The 25,306-nt window shown below is 45.3% G+C and overlaps 1 protein-coding gene across 5 annotated transcripts in view; it reads right to left on the bottom strand.

Moving 5' to 3' along the window:
- Positions 1 to 25,306, bottom strand: part of B4GALNT2 (beta-1,4-N-acetyl-galactosaminyltransferase 2 (SID blood group)) — a 230,382-nt gene that overhangs the window by 151,303 nt on the left and 53,773 nt on the right. The window contains exon 1 of one of the 5 annotated variants that reach the window (XM_063963547.1): positions 4,386 to 4,678. The exons of the other annotated variants lie outside the window; for them this stretch is intronic. The gene's annotated coding sequence lies outside the window, so the exon portion shown is untranslated. Of the gene's footprint in view, positions 1 to 4,385; positions 4,679 to 25,306 lie in introns of those variants that run through there. 5 annotated transcript variants of the gene reach the window in all.

A 25,306-nucleotide genomic window follows, 5' to 3' on the forward strand; every position in this document is an offset into this window, starting at 1 on the left:
CCAAGCCCATTTCTGAAGCATCTGTCTGTAAAATATTTTTTTTTTGTAGCCCGGCGCTTGTAAAACTGGTTATGAGCACAAGGCTTCTCTTAAGTCTTTCTGTGCTTCTCTTACCTCTTGTGCTCAGATAATTTTGACTACGTTATTTTTCTTCAGAAATTCCGTTAAAACCCGGCGCTCTGGCTGTGAAATTGGGAATAAATCTCCTATAATAGCCTACTAAACCTAACAAGGTCCGTAGGTAGGTTTCTAAATAGGTTTAGGCCAAGTAAGTACAGCCTCCACTTTGTTGGTTTCGAGAATTTACTTGTCCCCTTCCAACTATGTATTGGAATATCTTTCCAGATTGTATTGGAATATCTTTCCAGATATTTGGCCTCACTCATACCAATAAGCGCATTTTTCTGGGTTGGCTGTAAACCATGAAGATGGAGAGACTCAAGGACTGCCTGTACTTTGGGTAATTGGTCCTCCTAATTTTGAGTAAATAAGACAATATCATCGAGGTAGGCAACAGCATAACCTCTTTGAATCTTTAATACTCGATCCATTACCCTCTGGAAAGTGGCTGGAGCCCCATGTAGACCAAAAAGCAGTACCTGATATTGGAATAACCCATTAGGGGTTGAGAATGCCATCTTCGCTTTCACCTGTTCTGTTAGCGGGATTTGCCAATACCCTTTTGTCAGATCCAATGTTGTCAGATAATAACTTTTAGCGAGATGTTCCACTAACTCATCGATTCGAGGCATGGCATAGGAATCAAACGTTGAGACCTTATTTAACGGATGGAAGTCATTGCAGAACATTAGAGCGCCTGACGGTTTGGACAACGGCATTATTGAGTTATTCCAGTCGCTATTGAATTCCTCGATAACACCAAGCAGTAACATCTCTTGGATTTCTTGTCTTACTGCTGCTCTCTTCTCTTCCGGAATTCGATAAGGTCGCAGCTTCATCTTTACACCCACTGGAGTTACTATGTCATGCTTTATGATCTGTGTCCATCCTGGGAGAGGCGAAAAGACATTATTCCTTATGAGCTCCTTAGCCTGGTGTCGTTGAGTTGGGGACAAAGTCTCCTTTATAGCTACCCGACATCCCAGACACTTCGTGGCTAGATTAGAGACCTGTTTCGTTTCCCCCTTCCAAGGCTTAAGCAGGTTAATGTGATAGATTTGCACCGGTTTCCACGTCCCTTCTTGACAAACTTATAATGGATGGTCCCTACGGCTTCTATCACTCGTATGGTCATTGTCAGTGAGCATACAACTTGCTTTCCTGCGTTGGTACTAGTACTTGGTAACCTGGCTTAAATGATCGATTAACTGCTGTTTTGTCATAACATTTATTTTGCTTACTTTGAGCGAGATGCATGTTCTGTTGAAGAAGAGGCTCTACCTGGTGAATCCATTGGTACAACTGAGACACAAACTGCACCACATTAGGTTCTGAGACCGACTGTCTCTCCCAACCCTCCTTTATCAGATCAAGAATGCCTCGAGGCCGTCTACCAAACAAAAGTTCAAAGGGACTAAACCCTGTGGATGTTTGCGGCACTTCCCTAATGGCAAACATTAAATAGGGTAGTAGCAGATCCCAGGCCCATCTATCCTGGGCTATAGCCCGCCGTATCAACTGTTTTAAGGTATGCTTAAATTTCTCTACTAGTCCATCCATCTGCGGATGATACACTGAAGTTATTAGCTTTCTCACACCTAACAATCTACACATACCTTTCATAATCTTCGATACAAAGGGAGTGTCTTGATCAGTAAGGATTTCCTTTGGTATACCCAACCGGGAATAAACTATTAACAGCTTTCAGACTATGGTACTAGAGTTAATGTTCCTTAACGGTATAGCTTCAGGATGCCTTGCTGTAATATTAGCAGAATATATTGGTGTCCGCGAGCAGATTTGTCAATGGGTCCCACTATATCCATACCAATCCATTCAAAGAGTATGGAAATGATAGGCAGGGGTACCAGAAGGGCTCGGTATTGTAGGTGAGGGCTTGTTCTTTAGCACACGGGGTACTCGCGGCAGTACTTTTGAACTGCAGCAAACACTCCTGGCCAGAAAGAATCGCTGTTTAACCCTTTGTAAGGTTTTCTCTACCTCCAGATGACCTTCCCACAACTGGGCATGGGTTGACTGAAGTACTAGGCTCACATGAACTCAGGGGCACTAACAACTGATACACTTTTTTACCCTGCAGGTATGCTACCCTATATAACAGATTCCCTTTCAAAGCAAAGTAAGGGGTACCTTCTGGGGATAAAGGAAGCTCTATTTGTCCATCTATTCCAGCTACTTTGTCGAAATCAACCGACATGTTGGCATCATGTAACTTGTCACGGCCAAAGTCTGACAAGGACACCCAAGACAGTCAGCCTCCCAGCTCCCCTCATTTTCAACTGCCTCCCTGGTTTCTGAAGGAGAGGCCTGTTGGTCCAGCAGTCACTCCTCATGTCCAGTTAAAGCTCATAGTAGGAAAGAGTTTGCTTCTCTGGCTGTTCCCGTGACCGTAAGTTTGGGCTCCTCTTGGAAGGAAATAATGTCCCTCAGTAATGGAAAGTCTTGACCGAATATTAATGGGTATGGTGACTGAGGAACCACTGTAGCTACCAGTTGTACCTCCTTTCCTTGCCAAACCAGTTAGAATTTCACATAGGGGTACTATTCCACAGCCCCATGAGGGTACCAAGTCAGCTGAGATCAAGGATAGCTTACTCCTGGTATCCACCAGTCCCCAGAACTCTTGGGCTCCAATCTGGACTGCTACTCAGAATAGAGTAGCCTCTACTGGGGAGGTTAGGCACACATACAATCTGTGGGTAGGCCGGTTTACTTTTCCTATTCCACAATACATAAGCTCAGCATGGTTAGGACAGTCCCGCCAGATATGTCCCATTTCTCTGCACTCATAACAGAGAATGGACCCTGCCCCACCCGGGACCTCTGCAGGGTCCTTCTTATATTGGCGAGGAAAAGGCTTGGGCCCTCAATCTAAAGTTTTTGCCATTTTTCCCAAGGCCAGATATCTTTCGATGGTCTGGGCTAAGTCCTCATAGTTTCCTTGCTTGCAGGGTCCACCTTTGTAGTTTCAAAGCTCCTTACACAGTGGTCCACAGCTATTATCTCTGATCTGTAGAGCTGTGTTCATGTCTGGCTGCAGCCAGGTCCGCACTAGGTGAGCTAGTTCGGCCAACTGTGTCCATACAGCAACATCCGTGTTGAAATCTTTGTGCTTTTGCCATACCAGTCACCCCACTTCTGGCTAAAATAGCAGTTTTCAAATGGGGATAGGATGTGGCACGCTGCGCCGGCAGATCCATATAAACTTTTTAGGGTTCTCCCGTTAAATAGGGGTCTCTCTCTGCCTATTCCTCTGCCAGCCATTTCAGTAGAGTGGCAGTCCTCTCAAAAGTGAGCAGATAGGACTCCACGCCGTTGGCTGGCGTCATCTTTTGGAATGGGCAAGGCCCTGACATACTTTGCTTCAACTCAGTCACCTCTGCCTTGAGGAGTTGGTTATATTCAATTTGAGCCTGAGCAATGGCGGCTAAATTAGGGCCTAATTCAGACCTGATCACTGGGCAGGGATTTTTGCAGCCCTGTGATCAGATTGTCGCCGCCTACTGGTGTAGAGTTTTTGAGCTGTGCAAGTGTGCGAACGCATGTGTAGCAGAGCTGCACAAACTGATTTTGTGCAGTCTCTGCGCAGCCCAGGACTTGCTTAGCTGCTGCGATCACTTCAGCCTGTCCAGGATCGGAATTGACATAAGACACCCTCCCTTCCAACGCTTGGACAAGCCTGCGTTTTTCCAGACACTCCCTGAAAACGGTCAGTTGCCACCCACAAATGCCCTCTTCCTGTCAGTCACCTTGCAATCATCCATGCAAATCGCTTTTTTCGCATCAGCCTGTTGCTATGCACCGATCTCCCTTGCTGCGGTTCATTGTGCCTGCACATTGTGGCACATACGCATGAGCAGTTCGGACCTGATCGCATGCTGTGAGAAAACGCAGCCTAGCAATCAGGTCTGAATTACCCCCTTAGTTAGGTGTGACTGCATTTGTGTCTGTTGTGCCTGTTGTCCCACGGCTAAGTTGGAGAGGGTTCGCAAAATTTCCTCCATGTCCGCTTGAGGAGATTTGGTGGTGAATTTAAACTTAGCTTCCCTAATCATGCAGCAAAAGTACCTGACTTTTACCACCTTTTGCAGCTAAAAGACACTTTAGCACACAAAAAGACTTCCCCTTTAAGGCTTTTATTATTCCCTTGCACTTGCACAGCATGTGCTACTCCACCCGGCTTAATACAGATTTTGAAGGGAAATAACCACCGTTTTTAGATGGGACGGCAAACCCTTACTCACCACCCTGTTAGGCACAGTGTCCAAGCCACCAGGTCTCTGCCACGCTATCAGCAGCTAGCAGATGTTGCCCCACGTTGTGTGCCACTTGTGGAACTCTTCAGTCGTAAACACAGGAATCAGCCACAGTGAAAAGGTGAGTGTGATGTTTATTTGAGACAGTTACACAGAATGAACAGTTTTCAGATGTTACAGCCAGTCAAATACACAGGACCAGACACTGAGACCCTAACACTAACTAAGTGTACATGGCCCTGACTATGACCTGGCTGGCTATCCAGCATCAGTACTGCAGAAACAAAGAGTAATCCCTCTAAATAGGGCAGTTACTTTCTGGATCAGCTGAGGCATCCATAATGTGCTCCTTGGAAAACCTGGATTCTGGACTATACCCAGGGTGTAAGCCTGAAACTAAGGTTTCTCCAAGGATTCGAGCCACGTTTTAACTGCTCAAACTGTGGCACCCGAGTCTCTCTGCCACATACAGAACTCACACATTTACAACTATATATAATTAGGCCCAATGGTAAATTTTTTTAAAAAAAACCTATTGTATCCCAGGGCTCCATAGTCCTTAATAAGTACACTAACCAGTTCTTTGTGGTTCATAGCCTTCTTGTTTTCCAGGAAGTTTTTACAACTTTTTGGAATGATCCCCCATGCAGCTGCCTCAGACTCATTCAAGCTTCTAGCAAAATCTTCTTCCTTCACGAGCTCTCGTATCTGTGGTCCAATCACTGTATCTCTAATGAGTGTAGTGTGTGCAGTGGATATGGGCCCTCATGGTGAGTTGATCGCTCGCAAGCTACTTTTAGCAGCCATGCAAACACATAGTTGCCGCCCAACGGGGGAGTGTATTTTCGCTTTGTAAGTGTGTGATCGCATGTGCAGCCGAGCAGTACAAAAACATTTTGTGCAAAACAAGACCAGCCCTGAAGTTACTTATCCTGTGCGATGATTCTAGCGCCGGAGGTCCCGGAATTGACGTCAAATACCCAGCCTGCAAACGCCTGGACACGCCAGCGTTTTCCCAAACACTCCCAGAAAACGGACAGTTGACACACATAGACGTCCTCTTCCTGTCAAACTCCTTGCGATCGGCTGTGCGAATGGATTCATTGCTAGAAGCACTGCACAGCAACGATGCTTTGTATCCATACGACATGCATGTGCATTGCGGTGCATACGCATGCACTGTTTTGCCGTTTTTTTAAATGATCGCTATGTAGCGAACAATGGCAGCTAGCGATCATTTCGGAATGAGGGCCATGGGCCTTTAGCGGAATACATCACACACCCTGCACCCATTTTTCCAAAACTTACTCTATGGAGACTTGCATTGACCGCAGCAGTGCTGCAGAAACCACCAGGAAAATGGTGAGGTGGCCATTTTCCTGGCATTTTGCACATGCACGGTAGGAAAATCACCGGGAAAATGGGCATGCACACTAGACTCTGTGACATTGCTAGGGTCTCCCTGTGACCCTAAGTGCTCAGAGTCTATTGTTCTGCTGGCTAGAGAGGAGAAGTCTCAGATGGAGACTGCACACGGGCCTCCTCCTCTCTTTATGTGCCCCTGGATCCAAAAAAAATCACTTATTGCTTCACTTATTCTAGGAAACTTGCTATTTAGTAATCATACAGTTTCATCATAATGTATACACAATAGATTTATCTACTTTATTTTCTGCTTAGACATAAATGATTCATAGTGAATGGCTAAATCCTTTAACATGATTGTTTGCACATTGTGAAAGTCTTGAAACAAAAATCATTGTGAAAATTGTAAAATAAAAACCTATTCACTGGTTGTTTTGAGCAAAATATATCATTTAAAAAAAAATATATGTTGGATTACAAAAAAATGGAGCCCTTAGGAAAAATTTCTTCTCATTTTCGGAATCAACACCAGAATATACGTAAAAATCAGTCAAAATTATCCATTTAACAAGACCATTGTTGATCATCAGTGGTGGGCTGGGCTGGGAGTCAGGGTGACATATGCCCCCCCCCCCCCCCCCCCTGCCCACAGAACACTGTAAGGCATTTGGGGCTGATGGGATTACCTGCCTGTCAACCTGCAGCATTGTCCTCTCCCACCACCCAGAGCAGCTAGAGCACCTTCTCCTCCCTTCACATGTTTTAAGCCCCGGATGACTGACTCCGCAGATTGTCTCAGGGCAGTAAGCAGGGAGGTGTGCCAGACCACCATACTCACCCACCACCTGTTGTCTATAGCGCATGCGTGAAACCAGAGCCATAACTAGACTTTTTGGTGCCATGTGCCAGAAAGAAAATTGGCGTGGGGAAGGGAAGGGGAGTGACAAAATTGATCCCAGAGAAAGCCCATGCTATGATGCCCCTTCCCACATTTTGTTATATGTGGCCTCATAAGTTATGTAAAAGGGATGAAATGAGTTGGAAAACCTACCTGTTACCTCTCAACTGATGCAGACTATCAGATAAGCATATTGCTATTATCCACATTGTACAAATCGATTTTTATTGTCTTTTTAGTGTTATAAATAAATGTTTGAAACTTTAATTAAACTATCGAAACATTTTTAAACCTTGGTGGGAATTTTGTTTTAAGGCGATACAGTGAATCATCTGGAGGATCTTAGAAAAATATATTTCTAAACCATTGCCATGAGTTGTAAATTTTTTAAGGGCACTTCACTTTTTCCCTTACACAGGTGGTATGAGAGTGTGACCAAACGGGTGTGATAATATTAGAAACATGGGGGATCAGTCTGATATCCTGGCAGTTAGGAGACCTACGCGAGGATCCCGAGAGCTGGGATACCGGCGGCGAGTGCAGCACGTCCGCTTGCGGACATGCTGCCCTCGCCACACTTGGGCTCGGTGGTGACCCTCAGGGTTATATTCCCCCTTGGATGGTGGCGTGGACCACCACCTAAGTGGGGATTCTAGCCAACGGACGGAATTCCGACAGCTGGTATTTCACCAAAGCTGGAGTCTGCATTCTACGTATGTCTGGTTGGCATATTGGTGTGATCGTTTAAGGATTTAGGTTGTATTTCAAATTCTGATAAGTAGCAGAATTTGCAGTGCATGTGAACGTATGCTGGGGGCCGCCCATCGTAGGGCAGGGCCGCACAGCATGCTGACCGCCACCTACCACCTTGGTGAAGCAGAAATTGCGATGCGATCGCAATTCTGCTTCATCATAGAAATTAAGGTTGCCTCCTGCCGGTGCAGGAGGCTCGCCGCCATCATTATGATTGCGGCAGCTGCATGTGATGTCACGCAGCCACCACTAGGAAACGGAGCGTTGCCGCCCCCAACCCGCGAACGCCTCTGCCTGTTTGGCAGGCAGCAGCATTTGCATTTTATGCGGCCCCCCACAGAAAATGGGCACTGCGCATGCGTCCGCTTCCTTTTTGTAATTTTTGCTTATTGCAATCCAACCTGAATTAGCCCCTTTGTGTAGAGAGTAGTGATGTGCACCGGACATTTTTCGGGTTTTGTGTTTTGGTTTTGGATTCGGTTCCGCGGCCGTGTTTTGGATTCGGACGCGTTTTGGCAAAACCTCCCTGAAAAATTTTTGTCGGATTCGGGTGTGTTTTGGATTCGGGTGTTTTTTTACAAAAAACCCTCAAAAACAGCTTAAATCCTAGAATTTAGGGGTAATTTTGATCCCATAGTATTATTAACCTCAATAACCATAATTTACACTCATTTTCAGTCTATTCTGAACACCTCACACCTCACAATATTATTTTTAGTCTTAAAATTTGCACCGAGGTCGCTGGATGGCTAAGCTAAGCGACCCAAGTGGCCGACACAAACACCTGGCCCATCTAGGAGTGGCACTGCAGTGTCAGGCAGGATGGCACTTCAAAAATTGTCCCCAAACAGTACATGATGCAAAGAAAAATGAAAGAAAAAAGAGGTGCAAGATAGAATTGTCCTTGGGCCCTCCCACCCACCCTTATGTTGTATAAACAGGACATGCACACTTTAACGAACCCATCATTTCAGCGACAGGGTCTGCCACACGACTGTGACTGAAATGACTGGTTGGTTTGGGCCCCCACCAAAAAAAGAAGCAATCAATCTCTCCTTGCACAAACTGGCTCTACAGAGGCAAGATGTCCACCTCATCATCATCCTCCGATTCCTCACCCCTTTCACTGTGTACATCCCCCTCCTCACAGATTATTAATTTGTCCCCACTGGAATCCACCATCTCAGGTCCCTGTGCACTTTCTGGAGGCAATTGCTGCTGGTGAATGTCTCCACGGAGGAATTGATTATAATTAATTTTGATGAACATCATCTTTTCCACATTTTCTGGAAGTAACCTCGTACGCCGATTGCTGACAAGGTGAGCGGCTGCACTAAACACTCTTTCGGAGTACACACTGGAGGGAGGGCAACTTAGGTAGAATAAAGCTAGTTTGTGCAAGGGCCTCCAAATTGCCTCTTTTTCCTGCCAGTATACGTACGGACTGTCTGACGTGCCTACTTGGATGCGGTCACTCATATAATCCTCCACCATTCTTTCAATGGTGAGAGAATCATATGCAGTGACAGTAGACGACATGTCAGTAATCGTTGGCAGGTCCTTCAGTCCGGACCAGATGTCAGCACTCGCTCCAGACTGCCCTGCATCACCGCCAGCGGGTGGGCTCGGAATTCTTAGCCTTTTCCTCGCACCCCCAGTTGCGGGAGAATGTGAAGGAGGAGATGTTGACGGGTCACGTTCCGCTTGACTTGACAATTTTCTCACCAGCAGGTCTTTGAACCTCTGCAGACTTGTGTCTACCGGAAAGAGAGATACAACGTAGGTTTTAAATCTAGGATCGAGCACGGTGGCCAAAATGTAGTGCTTTGATTTCAACAGATTGACCACCCGTGAATCCTGGTTAAGCGAATTAAGGGCTCCATCCACAAGTCCCACATGCCTAGCGGAATCGCTCTGTTTTAGCTCCTCCTTCAATGTCTCCAGCTTCTTCTGCAAAAGCCTGATGAGGGGAATGACCTGACTCAGGCTGGCAGCGTCTGGACTGACTTCACGTGTGGCAAGTTCAAAGGGTTGCAGAACCTTGCACAACGTTGAAATCATTCTCCACTGCACTTGAGTCAGGTGCATTCCCCCTCCTTTGCCTATATCGTGGGCAGATGTATAGGCTTGAATGGCCTTTTGCTGCTCCTCCATCCTCTGAAGCATATAGAGGGTTGAATTCCACCTCGTTACCACCTCTTGCTTCAGATGATGGCAGGGCAGGTTCAGGAATGTTTGGTGGTGCTCCAGTCTTCGGCACGCGGTGGCTGAATGCCGAAAGTGGCCCGCAATTCTTCGGGCCACCGACAGCATCTCTTGCACGCCCCTGTCGTTTTTTAAATAATTCTGCACCACCAAATTCAATGTATGTGCAAAACATGGGACATGCTGGAATTTGCCCACATGTAATGCACGCACAATATTGGTGGAGTTGTCCGATGTCACAAATCCCCAGGAGAGTCCAATTGGGGTAAGCCATTCTGCGATGATGTTCCTCAGTTTCCGTAAGAGGTTGTCAGCTGTGTGACTCTTATGGAAGGCGGTGATACAAAGCGTAGCCTGCCTAGGAACGAGTTCGCGTTTGCGAGATGCTGCTACTGGTGCCGCTGCTGCTGTTCTTGCTGCGGGAGGCAATACATCTACCCAGTGGGCTGTCACAGTCATATAGTCCTGAGTCTGCCCTGCTCCACTTGTCCACATGTCTGTGGTTAAGTGGACATTGGGTACAACTGCATTTATTAGGACACTGGTGACTCTTTTTCTGAGGTCTGTGTACATTTTCGGTATCGCCTGCCTAGAGAAATGGAACCTAGATGGTATTTGGTACCGGGGACACAGTACCTCAATCAAGTCTCTAGTTGCCTCTGAATTAACGGTGGATACCGGAACCACGTTTCTCACCGCCTAGGCTGCCAAGGCCTCAGTTATCCGCTTTGCAGCAGGATGACTGCTGTGATATTTCATCTTCCTCGCAAAGGACTGTTGGACAGTCAATTGCTTACTGGAAGTAGTACAAGTGGTCTTCCGACTTCCCCTCTGGGATGACGATCGACTCCCAGCAGCAACAACAGCAGCACCAGCAGCAGTAGGCGTTACACTCAAGGATGCATCGGAGGAATCCCAGGCAGGAGAGGACTCGTCAGACTTGCCAGTGACATGGCCTGCAGGACTATTGGCTTTCCTGTGTAAGGAGGAAATTGACACTGAGGGAGTTGGTGGTGTGGTTTGCAGGAGCTTGGTTACAAGAGGAAGGGATTTAGTTGTCAGTGGACTGCTTCCGTTGTCACCCAAAGTTTTTGAACTTGTCACTGACTTCTGATGAATGCGGTCCAGGTGACGTATAAGGGAGGATGTTCCTAGGTGGTTAACGTCCTTACCCCTACTTATTACAGTTTGACAAAGGCAACACACGGCTTGACACCTGTTGTCCGCATTTGTGTTGAAATAATTCCACACCGAAGAGCTGATTTTTTTTGTATTTTGACCAGGCATGTCAATGGCCATATTCGTCCCACGGACAACAGGTGTCTCCCCGGGTGCCTGACTTAAACAAACCACCTCACCATCAGAATCCTCCTTGTCAATTTCCTCCCCAGCACCAGCAACACCCATATCCTCATCCTGGTGTACTTCAACAGTGACATCTTCAATTTGACTATCAGGAACTGGACTGCGGGTGCTCCTTCCAGCACTTGCAGGGGTCGTGCAAATGATGGAAGGCGCAAGCTCTTCCCGTCCAGTGTTGGGAAGGTCAGGCATCGCAACCGACACAATTGGACTCTCCTTGGGGATTTGTGATTTAGAAGAATGCACAGTTCTTTGCTGTGCTTTTGCCAGCTTAAGTCTTTTCATTTTTCTAGCGAGAGGATGAGTGCTTCCATCCTCATGTGAAGCTGAACCACTAGCCATGAACATAGGCCAGGGCCTCAGCCGTTCCTTGCCACTCCGTGTCGTAAATGGCATATTGGCAAGTTTACGCTTCTCCTCAGAAGCTTTCAATTTAGATTTTTGGGTCATTTTACTGAGCTTTTGTTTTTTGGATTTTACATGCTCTTTACTATGACATTGGGCATCGGCCTTGGCAGACTACGTTGATGGCATTTCATTGTCTCGGCCATGACTAGTGGCAGCAGCTTCAGCACGAGGTGGAAGTGGATCTTGATCTTTCCCTATTTTAACTTCCACATTTTTGTTCTCCATTTTTTAATGTGTGGAATTATATGCCAGTATCAATAGCAATGGCCTACTACTATATATACTGCGCACAACTGAAATGCACCACAGGTATGGATGGATAGTATACTTGACGACACAGAGGTAGGTACAGCAGTGGCCTACTGTACCGTAATGCTATATATTATATACTGGTGGTCAGCAAACTGTGCAAAACTGAAATGCACCACAGGTATGGATGGATAGTATACTTGACGACACAGAGGTAGGTACAGCAGTGGCCTACTGTACCGTAATGCTATATATTATATACTGGTGGTCAGCAAACTGTGCAAAACTGAAATGCACCACAGGTATGGATGGATAGTATACTTGACGACACAGAGGTAGGTACAGCAGTGGCCTACTGTACCGTAATGCTATATATTATATACTGGTGGTCAGCAAACTGTGCAAAACTTAAATGCACCACAGGTATGGATGGATAGTATACTTGACGACACAGAGGTAGGTACAGCAGTGGCCTTCTGTACCGTACTCCTATATATTATATACTGGTGGTCAGCAAAATTATGCACTGTACTCCTACTATATACTACAATGCAGCACAGATATGGAGTGTTTTTCAGGCAGACAACGTATACTGGTGGTCACTGTCAGCAAAACTCTGCACTGTACTCCTTCTATATAATACTACTGTTCCCCAGTCCCCACAATTAAGCAGTGTGAGCACAGATATATGCAGCACACTGAGCACAGATAATGGATAAGGAGCGTTTTTTTCAGGCAGAGAACGGATAAAACTGGTGGTCACTGATCAGCAAAACTCTGCACTGTACTCCTCCTATATTAATAATACAAAGCAAGCACAAATATTTGCATCAACAATGAATAAAAACGGAGAGGACGCCAGCCACGTCCTCTCCATAACATTTCCAATGCACAAGTGAAAATGGCTGCAACGCGCGGCTGCTTATATAGAATCCGAATCTCGCGAGAATCCGACAGCGGGATGACGACGTTCGGGCGCGCTCGGGTTAACCGAGCCATACGGGAGAATCCGAGTATGCCTCGGACCCGTGTAAAATGGGTGAAGTTCGGGGGGGTTCGGTTTCCGAGGAACTGAACCCGCTCATCACTAGTAGAGAGGCATTTAAAGCACTGAAGGCGTGGAGTTCTACCATTTTGTGACATTTCTTAAGACTCTTGGAGATAGGAATCAAATCAAAAACTCAACTATCAGAAGTACAATTGTACTATTTGTCTGCACTGAGTACTGAAATTTGCACATGTTAATTATTACACCATTGTTTAAACTGTTACTGTATTTTTAAACTATATAATTGTATTCCACAGTTCTAGTTGGGTTACTGTTGTTAAATATATTTATTTATAAAACATTGCAAGAAAATGGATTTGGACACAAATCCTCTTTATACCACATTCATGCACTTAACTTGAGAGCTTGCTGTTATTCAGTTCCAATACCCTTTATTAAATAACTTCAATATTTTCAATATACTGCCATACCCATATTTAAACTTATTACCTTTTACATTCCAGTCAAACATTTTACACATTGATCATTTTGACTCTGCATAAAAACTATGAGATTTCTAACAACATGAAACTACTTGTACTGTACTTTGTAAAAAAAAAAAACAGCATTGCAATTGAGCAGATCTATATAGTGTGCAGCCACACATCCTGTCGCTTGCAGCCACACACTACATAGATCTATTCAGCTGCAATGCTGATTACTTTTTCACAAAGTACAAGGTACTGTAAGCTTCAATAGTAAGAATTCTCTAGCTTTCTATGCAAGGGCAGATAGCTCAATGAATAGAGTGTCTGACTGCAGGGCCACAGGCGATGCGTTTGAATCCCGGGTATGTCAGCATCTTGAAATGTAATAAACGACAGTGTGACTGAATAACAAAGAGCTATAAAGTTAAGTTCATGAATGTTATATAGGTATTAACGACGGAAGGGGTGGGGGTAATAAACAGTAGTGGTCAGGAGTTGCTGGGCTTCAAAAAGTTGGGAAGCTGCAAGTGAAAATTATTAACACAGATAATTGCCACAAACAGCGACCCCTACAAAGCAGAGCTATGGGGGTCATTCCGAGTTGTTCGCTCGCAAGCTGCTTTTAGCAGCTTTGCACACGCTAAGCCGCCGCCTACTGGGAGTGAATCTTAGCTTAGCAAAATTGCGAACGAAAGATTAGCAGAATTGCGAATAGACACTTCTTAGCAGTTTCTGAGTAGCTCCAGACTTACTCGGCATCTGCGATCAGTTCAGTCAGTGTCGTTCCTGGTTTGACGTCACAAACACACCCAGCGTTCGCCCAGACACTCCTCCGTTTCTCCAGCCACTCCCGCGTTTTTCCCAGAAACGGTAGCGTTTTTTCACACACTCCCATAAAACGGCCAGTTTCCGCCCAGAAACACCCACTTCCTGTCAATCACGCTAAGCCGCCGCCTACTGGGAGTGAATCTTAGCTTAGCAAAATTGCGAACGAAAGATTAGCAGAATTGCGAATAGACACTTCTTAGCAGTTTCTGAGTAGCTCCAGACTTACTCGGCATCTGCGATCAGTTCAGTCAGTGTCGTTCCTGGTTTGACGTCACAAACACACCCAGCGTTCGCCCAGACACTCCTCCGTTTCTCCAGCCACTCCCGCGTTTTTCCCAGAAACGGTAGCGTTTTTTCACACACTCCCATAAAACGGCCAGTTTCCGCCCAGAAACACCCACTTCCTGTCAATGACACTACGATCACCAGAACGAAGAAAAAACCTTGTAATGCCGTGAGTAAAATACCTAACTGCATAGCAAATTTACTTGGCGCAGTCGCACTGCGGACATTGCGCATGCGCATTAGCGACTAATCGCTCCGTTGCGAGAAAAAAATAACGAGCGAACAACTCGGAATGACCCCCTATGTGTGGTAGCACGCTCTGCACACCTAATTACGGCCCTGCGTAAAACACCACTGGCACACCCAACAGTTGCTCTCCCTGGCTCACTTTCATGTGCCTAAACCCAGCTGGCTCCACCTCCCCTGCTACTGCAAGATGAGTTCCATCTGCATTTCTATAAGGGATGCAATGTGTGCAGTGCACACGGGCCCCTTGATCCAGGGGGGCCCACACTATACCCATTTTAATACTTACGTTACCGGAGTCCAGCAGCAGGCGCAGCGATCGCAATGGAAATCGACACCAAAATGGCCGCGATGCATGCGCGGTAGCCAAATTAGTCTCCGGATCATGGTGGGCACCATGTATCCGGAGACCTGCGTATGTGCAGTAGACTCTGGCACAATGCCGGAGTCTACAGCTCCGTACAGAGGAGGGGGCCCACCCAGAGGAGCACACGGGCCCTCTCCTCTGTTGAAACGCCCCTGATGAGTTCAGCATGCAGAGAGGAGAGCTGCTGTCTTGGAACCTCACAAAGTGGATGGGGGAACAGACCCCAGCCACATTCAGCTCCATATATTAGGTTATAGTGCATGGCATTATATTCTCCAAATATATAAGGGGTGTGGGGTGTACATAATGTATATACGGGGTTTGTCTGTATGGGGGTGATGGGAATATATGTTTACAGTATATAGGGGGTGATATGCATAAAATATAAAAGGGGTGTACATAATGTATATACGGAGTTTGTTTTTGGGGGTGATAGGCATGTATGTTAATAAGGGGTGTGTGGAGGGGGCTGAAAAGCATTAAATATATGGGGTGTTTGAGGGTGATAGGCGTAAAGTATATAAGGGGTGGGGGTTATGTGATAGGCATATGTATATAAGGGGTGTAGGCACAAAGTATATAAGGTTGGTGTGGAGTTAATTAACAAAATACATAAGTGGAGTACACCAGAACACACACACACACACACACACACACACACACACACACACACACACACACACACACACACACACACACACACACACACACACACATATATTATATATATATTTTATTTTAATTTAATTTTTTTTATTTATTACTAGAAAAAATGCTACGGCACTCACAGGACTTCTTATTCCAGCTCACTGGTTCACATGGTCATCGTGACATTCCAGTGCTTGTCAACGTTTCATTTTATTTAATAAAATTTCGTCCTGACAAAATTGCTATTAATCAGTGTCTCCAGGGAAACAATGGAACCGCTCCCTAACAAAAAGAAACGCAATAGGCACTCCAAATCATGTTTATTTATTACAGATATACACACTTTTGTTTTCCATTCCCATCTGACGATACATATTTTTATATTTCCTTATTGTTATGTGTATCGTGTTTTCATTTTTCAGAGACTTCATCCATTTGTTCGTATGGTCTCTGTTTGTTCAGTGTCATCTCCTTTTGTACATTTGTACATTGTGATGGTCATTTAAATAATATGGCATCTTCCTCCATTTTGGAGCAGTATTACTGTGACCTTTATTTTATGTTTTTCATTTTTTTCCAGCTTTTTAGACCTCATGTGCCATTAGGGCCGGATTAAAGGAGGGGTGACAGGGGTGGCTGTCCCAGAACCCCCACACTTTAGGGGCCCCTATCAGAGCCAGCCCTAGCTAATTTGATGTACTAGGCAAGATTTTGGCTGGCGCCCCCTAGCTCTGCTGCTAGTTCCAAATCTGATCTAGCAACCCTCAGGCAGTAGGCACACCAGGGGTTTACTCTATGCCCTGTTGGGCCAGTCCATCCCTGCATAATGCCACACAGTAATGCACCTTACACATAAGCCCCACATTAGTAATGCCCATAATAAACATACTTGCCATTGCCATACACTAATGCACCTTACACATATGCCCTACATTAGTAATGCCAGTGTCGGTCTGGAGCATGTAGGGTCCACCGGGGGAATGCAGTGGTAGGGACTAGTGATGTGCACCGGAAATTTTTCGGGTTTTGTGTTTTGGTTTTGGGTTCGGTTCCGCGGCCGTGTTTTGGGTTCGAATGCGTTTTGGCAAAACCTCACCGAATTTTTTTTTGTCGGATTCGGGTGTGTTTTGGATTCGGGTGTTTTTTTCAAAAACCCTAAAAAACAGCTTAAATCATAGAATTTGGGGGTCATTTTGATCCTATAGTATTATTAACCTCAATAACCATAATTTCCACTCATTTCCAGTCTATTCTGAACACCTCACACCTCACAATATTATTTTTAGTCCTAAAATTTGCACCGAGGTCGCTGGATGGCTAAGCTAAGCGTCACAAGTGGCCGACACAAACACCTGGCCCATCTAGGAGTGGCACTGCAGTGTCACGCAGGATGGCCCTTCAAAAAAATACTCCCCAAACAGCACATGACGCAAAGAAAAAAAGAGGCGCAATGAGGTAGCTGTGTGACTAAGCTAAGCGACCCTAGTGGCCGACACAAACACCTGGCCCATCTAGGAGTAGCACTGCAGTGTCACGCAGGATGGCCCTTCAAAAACATACTCCCCAAACAGCACATGACGCAAAGAAAAAAAGAGTCGCAATGAGGTAGCTGTGTGACTAAGCTAAGCGACCCTAGTGGCCGACACAAACACCTGGCCCATCTAGGAGTGGCACTGCAGTGTCACGCAGGATGGCCCTTCAAAAAAATACTCCCCAAACAGCACATGACGCAAAGAAAAAAAGAGTCGCAATGAGGTAGCTGTGTGACTAAGCTAAGCGACCCTAGTGGCCGACACAAACACCTGGCCCATCTAGGAGTGGCACTGCAGTGTCACGCAGGATGGCCCTTCAAAAAAATACTCCCCAAACAGCACATGACGCAAAGAAAAAAAGAGGCGCAATGAGGTAGCTGTGTGACTAAGCTAAGCGACCCTAGTGGCCGACACAAACACCTGGCCCATCTAGGAGTGGCACTGCAGTGTCACGCAGGATGGCCCTTCAAAAAAATACTCCCCAAACAGCACATGACGCAAAGAATCTTGATCTTTCCCTATTTTTTTAACCTCCACATTTGTGTTCTCCATATTTTAATGCGCACAACTAAAAGCCACCACAGGTATACAATGTAGATGGATGGATAGTATAGTATTATATTACTTATGGAGGACGAGTGACGACACAGAGGTAGGTACAGCCGTGGCCTACCGTACTGCTTATATATATAATATACTGTATAATAATAATAACGGACCTGGTGGACACGGTCAGCAGACTGCTAAACTAGTATGAAGAAAAAAAAAGCCACCACAGGTATACAATGTAGATGGATGGATAGTATAGTATTATATTACTTATGGACGACGAGTGCACTGACGACACAGAGGTAGGTACAGCCGTGGCCTACCTTACTGCTATACATATATATATATATAATATAATGTATAATAATAATAACGGACCTGGTGGACACTGTCAGCAGACTGCTAAACTAGTATGAAGAAAAAAAAACCACCACAGGTATACAATGTAGATGGATGGATAGTATAGTATTATATTACTTATGGACGACGAGTGCACTGATGACACAGAGGTAGGTACAGCCGTGGCCTACCGTACTGCTATATATATATATATATATATAATATACTGTATAATAATAATAACGGACCTGGTGGACACTGTCAGCAGACTGCTAAACTAGTATGAAGAAAAAAAAAAACCACCACAGGTATACAATGTAGATGGATGGATAGTATAGTATTATATTACTTATGGACGACGAGTGCACTGACGACACAGAGGTAGGTACAGCCGTGGCCTACCGTACTGCTATATATATATATATATATATATATATATATATATAATATACTGTATAATAATAATAATAATGGACCTGGTGGACACTGTCAGCAGACTGCTAAACTAGTATGAAGAAAAAAAAAACCACCACAGGTATACAATGTAGATGGATGGATAGTATAGTATTATATTACTTATGGACGACGAGTGCACTGACGACACAGAGGTAGGTACAGCCGTGGCCTACCGTACTGCTATATATATATATATATATATATATAATATACTGTATAATAATAATAACGGACCTGGTGGACACTGTCAGCAGACTGCTAAACTAGTATGAAGGAAAAAAAAAACCACCACAGGTATACAATGTAGATGGATGGATAGTATAGTATTATATTACTTATGGACGACGAGTGCACTGACGACACAGAGGTAGGTACAGCCGTGGCCTACCATACTGCTATATATATATATATATATATATATATATATATAATATACTGTATAATAATAATAACGGACCTGGTGGATACTGTCAGCAGACTGCTAAACTAGTATGAAGAAAAAAAAAACCACCACAGGTATACAATGTAGATGGATGGATAGTATAGTATTATATTACTTATAGACGACAAGTGCACTGACGACACAGAGGTAGGTACAGCCGTGGCCTACCGTACTGCTATATATATATATATATATATATATATATATAATATACTGTATAATAATAATAACGGACCTGGTGGACACGGTCAGCAGACTGCTAAACTAGTATGAAGAGAAAAAAACCACCACAGGTATACAATGTAGATGGATGGATAGTATAGTATTATATTACTTATGGATGACGAGTGCACTGATGACACAGAGGTAGGTACAGCCGTGGCCTACCGTACTGCTATATATATATATATATATATATATATAAAATATACTGTATAATAATAACGGACCTGGTGGACACTGTCAGCAGACTGCTAAACTAGTATGAAGAAAAAAAAAGCCACCACTGGAGTGTTTTTCAGGCAGACAAACGTATACTGGACTGGTGGTCACTGTCAGCAAAACTGTGCACTGTACTCCTGCTATAACTGCTCCCCAGTCCCCACAATTAGGCAGCGTGAGCAGTGCACTCAGCACAGATATATGCAGCAGTGCAGCACACTGAGTGAGCACAGATATGGTGGAGCGTTTTTTTTCAGGCAGAGAAACAATGGATTAAACTCACTGGTGGTATAATCAAAACCCTGCACTGTACTCCCTAACAGCTGCTCCCCGTCCCCAATCCTCCCCACAATTATAACTAAGTCACTCAGTCTTTTCTACTATAACGGAGAGGACGCCAGCCATGTCCTCTCCCTATCAATCTCAATGCACGTGTGAAAATGGCGGCGACGCGCGGCTCCTTATATAGAATCCGAATCTCGCGAGAATCCGACAGCGGGATGATGACGTTCGGGCACGCTCGGGTTAACCGAGCAAGGCAGGAGGATCCGAGTCGCTCGGACCCGTGAGAAAAAAGGTGACGTTCGGGCGGGTTCGGATCCCGAGGATCCGAACCCGCTCATCACTAGTATAAATACATTACTAGTGTGGGCATTATGTGTATAAGGTGCTCTACTATGTGGCGTTGCGTATAGAAAGGGCACTACTGTGTCATCTAATGTAAATAAAGAGCAATAGGGTGTGGTGTAATGTGAATACACATCCTACTAGGGACCCATGTTTAGGGGTGTGGCCAGTCTGCTGAGGGGGTGTGACCTGCCACCTCATTGGTTTGACTAACTATTAGAGTGCAATGTCTGGGCCTCTTCAAAAATATATACAGTAGATTCAGCTGCTGCATGCTTGACAATATACCAGATTAATAACAGATTAATAACAGCAATGCACTGTAGAAAATACACCATAGTCCAGTATAAAATAACATATGCATAATGTATAATTCAAGTGCACAGTCTAGAACCTGATCCTTAGAGTAGGAGGTGTGCCCCCAGGCAGTGGGGCCCACCAGTGGTTTCCCCTGTACCCTGTGGGCCAGTCCAAGCCTGAGTAATGCCCATAATACACATATTTCCACACAATAATGCACCTTGCACATATGCCCAACATTAGTAATGCTAGTAGCTTTTTTTTATAAAATACTTTTGCTCGCTGGCAGTCAGTGCATCCACCTCTGCATGCATATGTACGTACAGAAATTGTCAGCTTAAGAAGGCACCGCACCAGACAGATCGCAATATCTCTTTGCAGTGCCGAATACCATTACCCGTATGTTAGGGTGCATCAAACGCCCCGACATTCGGAATGCTTGCTGTCCCTATTCTTAAAATGTTCCTTTTAAGCATAAAAACAACTGTGCACATTTTTTTGATGTACGATTTGACTTAGGTGGTCCACCTCCACACCCAAAAATTGTCTGTATCTTGGTACTAAAGCACGTGTATTGTATTATACAAAACAACTAACTTTAGCAAAACAAAGCCAACTTTTTTATGTGTGCCATGAATGCGTGTCTTACATTGATTTAAGAACATAAAGAAAGGGAACAGCATGAAGCCTCATGGGCCTAAAATAAATCCACATATCTCTAAGAGTGCCATTCATGCATTCAAGCTCCATCACTGGTATCTCACTGAAGAAATGATCCCTCTAGCACTTTTCAGCAACCAAGTAAGTGAAGAGCTGAAAAGATCTATTTCTGACAGATTGCAAACTATTAAACCAGATCCAGAAGTTAGCCTTCCACAACAACGCTTTGGAACAGGCTTTGGTAAAACCAAGATTTCCTCAAGCAGTTAACCTATCTTCAACTACTACTCTTGCTGATCTGGTTGGAACAGATTCATGGTTTATGTTTAACATTCTTCAGCTAAACAGTGATTTTCTTATGAAAGACATTTGTGAATGGAAAGAATCTGATGCTTAACAGAATTCACAAACCAATATTCAAGCATTGAATGTTGTCAATGTGTTATGATTCCAGCACTCTGGTCTGGGGAGATCTTATAGCAAGGACCAGAGCACTGGAACGTAATGCTGGGAAAGGGAACGGGAATAGCCCCTGGCGCCCTAACTCCGTTGTCTCGCCCGTGCTGTCAGAAATCTCTTGAGAGACTATGGTTGCTTGAGCCCATGGCAGCCCCGTTTGAAGGGCGGATTACGTCTGCCCAACTCCGATGCCCCCTCAGGTCTTAATGGGAGACAAAGAGAAATCCGAGACAGGGTGATAACAAAGGGCCCTCTAACTAAACAACAAAGCCAGGGGCTACAGACTAACCTAAAACTAGAATATGTGCGGGAAAACCGCCAGGGAAAAGGACAACCAAAATACCCACTTGTCCACTCTCCTACCCGGCACCGCCGAGTTCCGGAGAGGACTTGTGGAAGCGGAAACCTCCGCAAATGCTCCGAAACAGAATACAAAATGAAGCGGGCTAGGCCGCAGCACGCGGCAGAGCCGCAACTCACAAAAACCACACGAGATCCTCTGGCGACTATTGCGGGCAATTGAGGACCAGAAGACTCCTTGGGATGAGATGACAACTCCAAGATTCAGGAACTCTGAGGACAGGAATGACCGGACACAGCAGGACTGGAACAGACGTTCAGCAAACCTAAGCAGCATGCAGGAAGCTATTACCGGCGTCTGTGTGAAGCACTGAGAAGGTATTTAGCAGGGAGTCCTCCAATCAGATGTTCAGAGCCTGATTAGCATAAATGCCGTGCAGCTGCCTTACTGCACGACCAGAAGACAAGTGTATGTGGTTAACTTGATTGACCCTGCAACGGGGAGCACGGTCCGCCCGTGGCGTCCCCGTTGCTAGGGTCCGGGCGGCTCAGCGCGCCCGGTGTCCCAGCGTTGCTAGGGAGCCGGCGGCTCAGCGCGCGCCGCGTTCCAGCGTTGCTAGGGACCCGGCGGCTAGCACGCTCGGCGTTCCTAGTTGCTAGGCGCCGGGCCGCGAGGACATCGCGGACCACGGCGCCTAACAGTACCCCCCCTTGAGGAGGGGTCAACGAACCCCTAAAGCCAGGTTTCTGAGGAAATTCCAGAAAAAATGCTCTCTTGAGTTTAGGGGCATGAAGATCCTTATCCAGGACCCAAGACCTTTCCTCCGGACCATAGCCTTTCCAGTGAACCAAAAAATAAAGCCGACCCCGGGACATTCTAGAATCAAGAATTTTCTCTACCATGAACTCCTGTTGTCCCTGCACATCCACTGGAGATCTACCCTGAGAGATCCTCCGAGGAAATCTACTGGAAGAAACATATTGTTTCAACAGGAAACAGTGAAAAGTATTTCCAATTCTGAGAGATCTTGGTAAACGTAGCCGAAAGGCAACTGGGTTGACCTTCTTAATAATAAGAAACGGTCCAATAAATTTGGGTCCCAGTCTAGCCGAGGATTGTCGAAGCTTGATGTTGCAAGTAGACAACCACACCTTATCTCCCACCTTAAAAGTGCAAGGACGTCGGAGCCTGTCAGAAAATTTCTTCTCTCGGAAGGCCGCTTTTCTGAGAGCAAGGTGCACTTTTCTCCAAATTGCTCTGAGATGGGAGGTTAAGGTCAGCGAGGAGACTGGAGAATGATGAAAAAAAGAATTGGCTCTGTGGTGAAAACCAAAAACTGAAAAGAATGGAGACTCTTTGGTGGAGGAATGACAAGAGTTATTATAAGCAAATTCAGCCAAAGGGAGAAACTCGGACCAATCATTCTGGAGTTTGGCTGAATACAAACGTAAATATTGTTTTAATGACTGGTTGACTCGTTCGGTTTGCCCGTTAGACTGTGGGTGATAACCAGATGTTAAAGACAGTTTCATCTTCACTGAGGCACAAAAACGTTTCCAGAATTGTGCGATGAATTGTGGACCCCGATCAGAAACAATATCAGTGGGCAAACCATGAAGCCTGAACACATGGCGGAGGAACAAAACTGCCAACCCTTGAGCAGAAGGCAATCGGGGAAGAGCAATAAAATGAGCCATTTTACTAAAACGGTCCACTACCACCCAAATGACTCGGAATCCGGCTGAAAGGGGAAGGTCAACCACGAAATCCATGGAGATATGAGACCATGGCCTGAGAGGAACAGTTAAAGGCATGAGTTGCCCGATAGGCAACGAACGAGGAACCTTATGCTGAGCACAAACCTGACAGGAATGGACGAATTCCTTAACGTCTTTAGAAAGACTAGGCCACCACACTGAGAGAGAGACTAACTCCAAGGTCTTAGTGATACCCGGATGCCCTGAGACTTTGTTGTCATGAAACTCAGATAAAACAGTGGCTCTCAAAAATTCAGGGACATAAAGACGACAAGCAGGAGTAAGTCTAGGAGCTTGGTGTTGAAGCTGGTTTAACTGGGTAAATAAATCCTGTGTGAGGCCTGCCCGGATGACCGAAGATGGAACTATGGGGGTAACAACAGGATTGCTATTGTGAACCGGAAGAAAGCTACGTGACAGGGCATCAGCTTTCGTATTCTTGGAACCAGGCCTGAAAGTGATGATAAACCTGAAACGAGTAAAAAATAATGCCCAACGTGCCTGCCGAGCATTAAGCCGTTTAGCTGATTCAATATATTGCAGGTTCTTATGGTCAGTTAAAACCAAAATAGTATGTCTAGCTCCCTCCAGCCAATGCCTCCATTCCTCGAAAGCCCATTTTACTGCCAGTAACTCCCGATTACCAACGTCATAGTTGGATTCAGCGGAGGAGAATTTCCTGGACATAAAGGCACAAGGATGTAACTCCAGAGACTCCGGATCTTCTTGAGAAAGGACAGCCCCCACTCCAACCTCTGAGGCATCAACCTCCACAGTAAAAGGGCAATTCCGGTTTAGGATGTCTGAGGACAGGAGCCGAGACAAAGGCTTGTTTCAAGGCCTGGAAAGACAACTCAGCTTCATGCGACCAATTGGAAGGATCCGCTCCTTTTTTAGTCAGAGCTACTATGGGAGCAACCAGGTCAGAAAAAGAATGAATGAACCGCCTATAATAATTTGCAAACCCTAAAAAGCGCTGAATTGCTTTTAAATTAGTGGGTTGCGCCCAATTAAGGATGGCCTGGAGCTTCTTCGGTTCCATGGAAAATCCCTGGGGAGAAATTATGTACCCTAAAAAAGATACTTCTGTGATGTGAAAATCACACTTCTCCAGCTTGGCATATAAATGATTCTCACATAACTTTTGAAGAACCAGACGCACCTGGGTAACATGTTGTTCCATCGATTCAGAATAAATCAAGATGTCGTCTAAATAAACGACCACGAATTTCCCTAGGAAGTCACGGAGAACATCGTTAATGAGGTTTTGAAAAACTGCCGGAGCATTTGACAGGCCGAACGGCATCACCAGGTATTCATAGTGACCCGACTGAGTGCTGAAAGCCGTCTTCCACTCATCCCCAGATTTAATTCGGATGAGGTTGTAAGCTCCCCTAAGGTCAATTTTAGAAAAAATCACGGAGGAACGTAACTGATCAAAAAGCACAGAAATTAACGGCAAAGGATAGGTGTTTTTAACGGAGATCTAATTCAGAGCCCTAAAACCAATGCATGGTCTAAGCGAGCCATCTTTCTTCTCCACAAAGAAAAAACCAGCACTTAAAGGAGATTTCGATGGTCTAATAAATCCCTTCTTTAGGCTTTCCTGAATATAATTATTCATGGCCGTGGTTTCTGGCCCGGACAAGGCATATAATCTCCCCTTAGGCAAAGTGGCACCTGGAACTAGCTCAATTGCACAATCATAGGGCCGATGGGGAGGCAGAATGTCCGCATTGCCTTTGGAGAAGACATCGGCAAACTCCTGGTATTCCACAGGAATGAGCTCTGGGACGACTGCTGCAACTCTGACTGGATACGAAATACATTCTTTAACACAAAAAGTACCCCATTGGGAAATCTCCCCGGACCGCCAATCAATGGTGGGATTATGAAAGGCAAGCCAAGGGTGACCCAAAACAACAGGAACTGCCGGGCAATGTGTAAGGTAGAATT

This window comes from Pseudophryne corroboree, chromosome 3, assembly GCF_028390025.1.
Source record: "Pseudophryne corroboree isolate aPseCor3 chromosome 3, aPseCor3.hap2, whole genome shotgun sequence".
NCBI lineage: Eukaryota > Metazoa > Chordata > Amphibia > Anura > Myobatrachidae > Pseudophryne > Pseudophryne corroboree.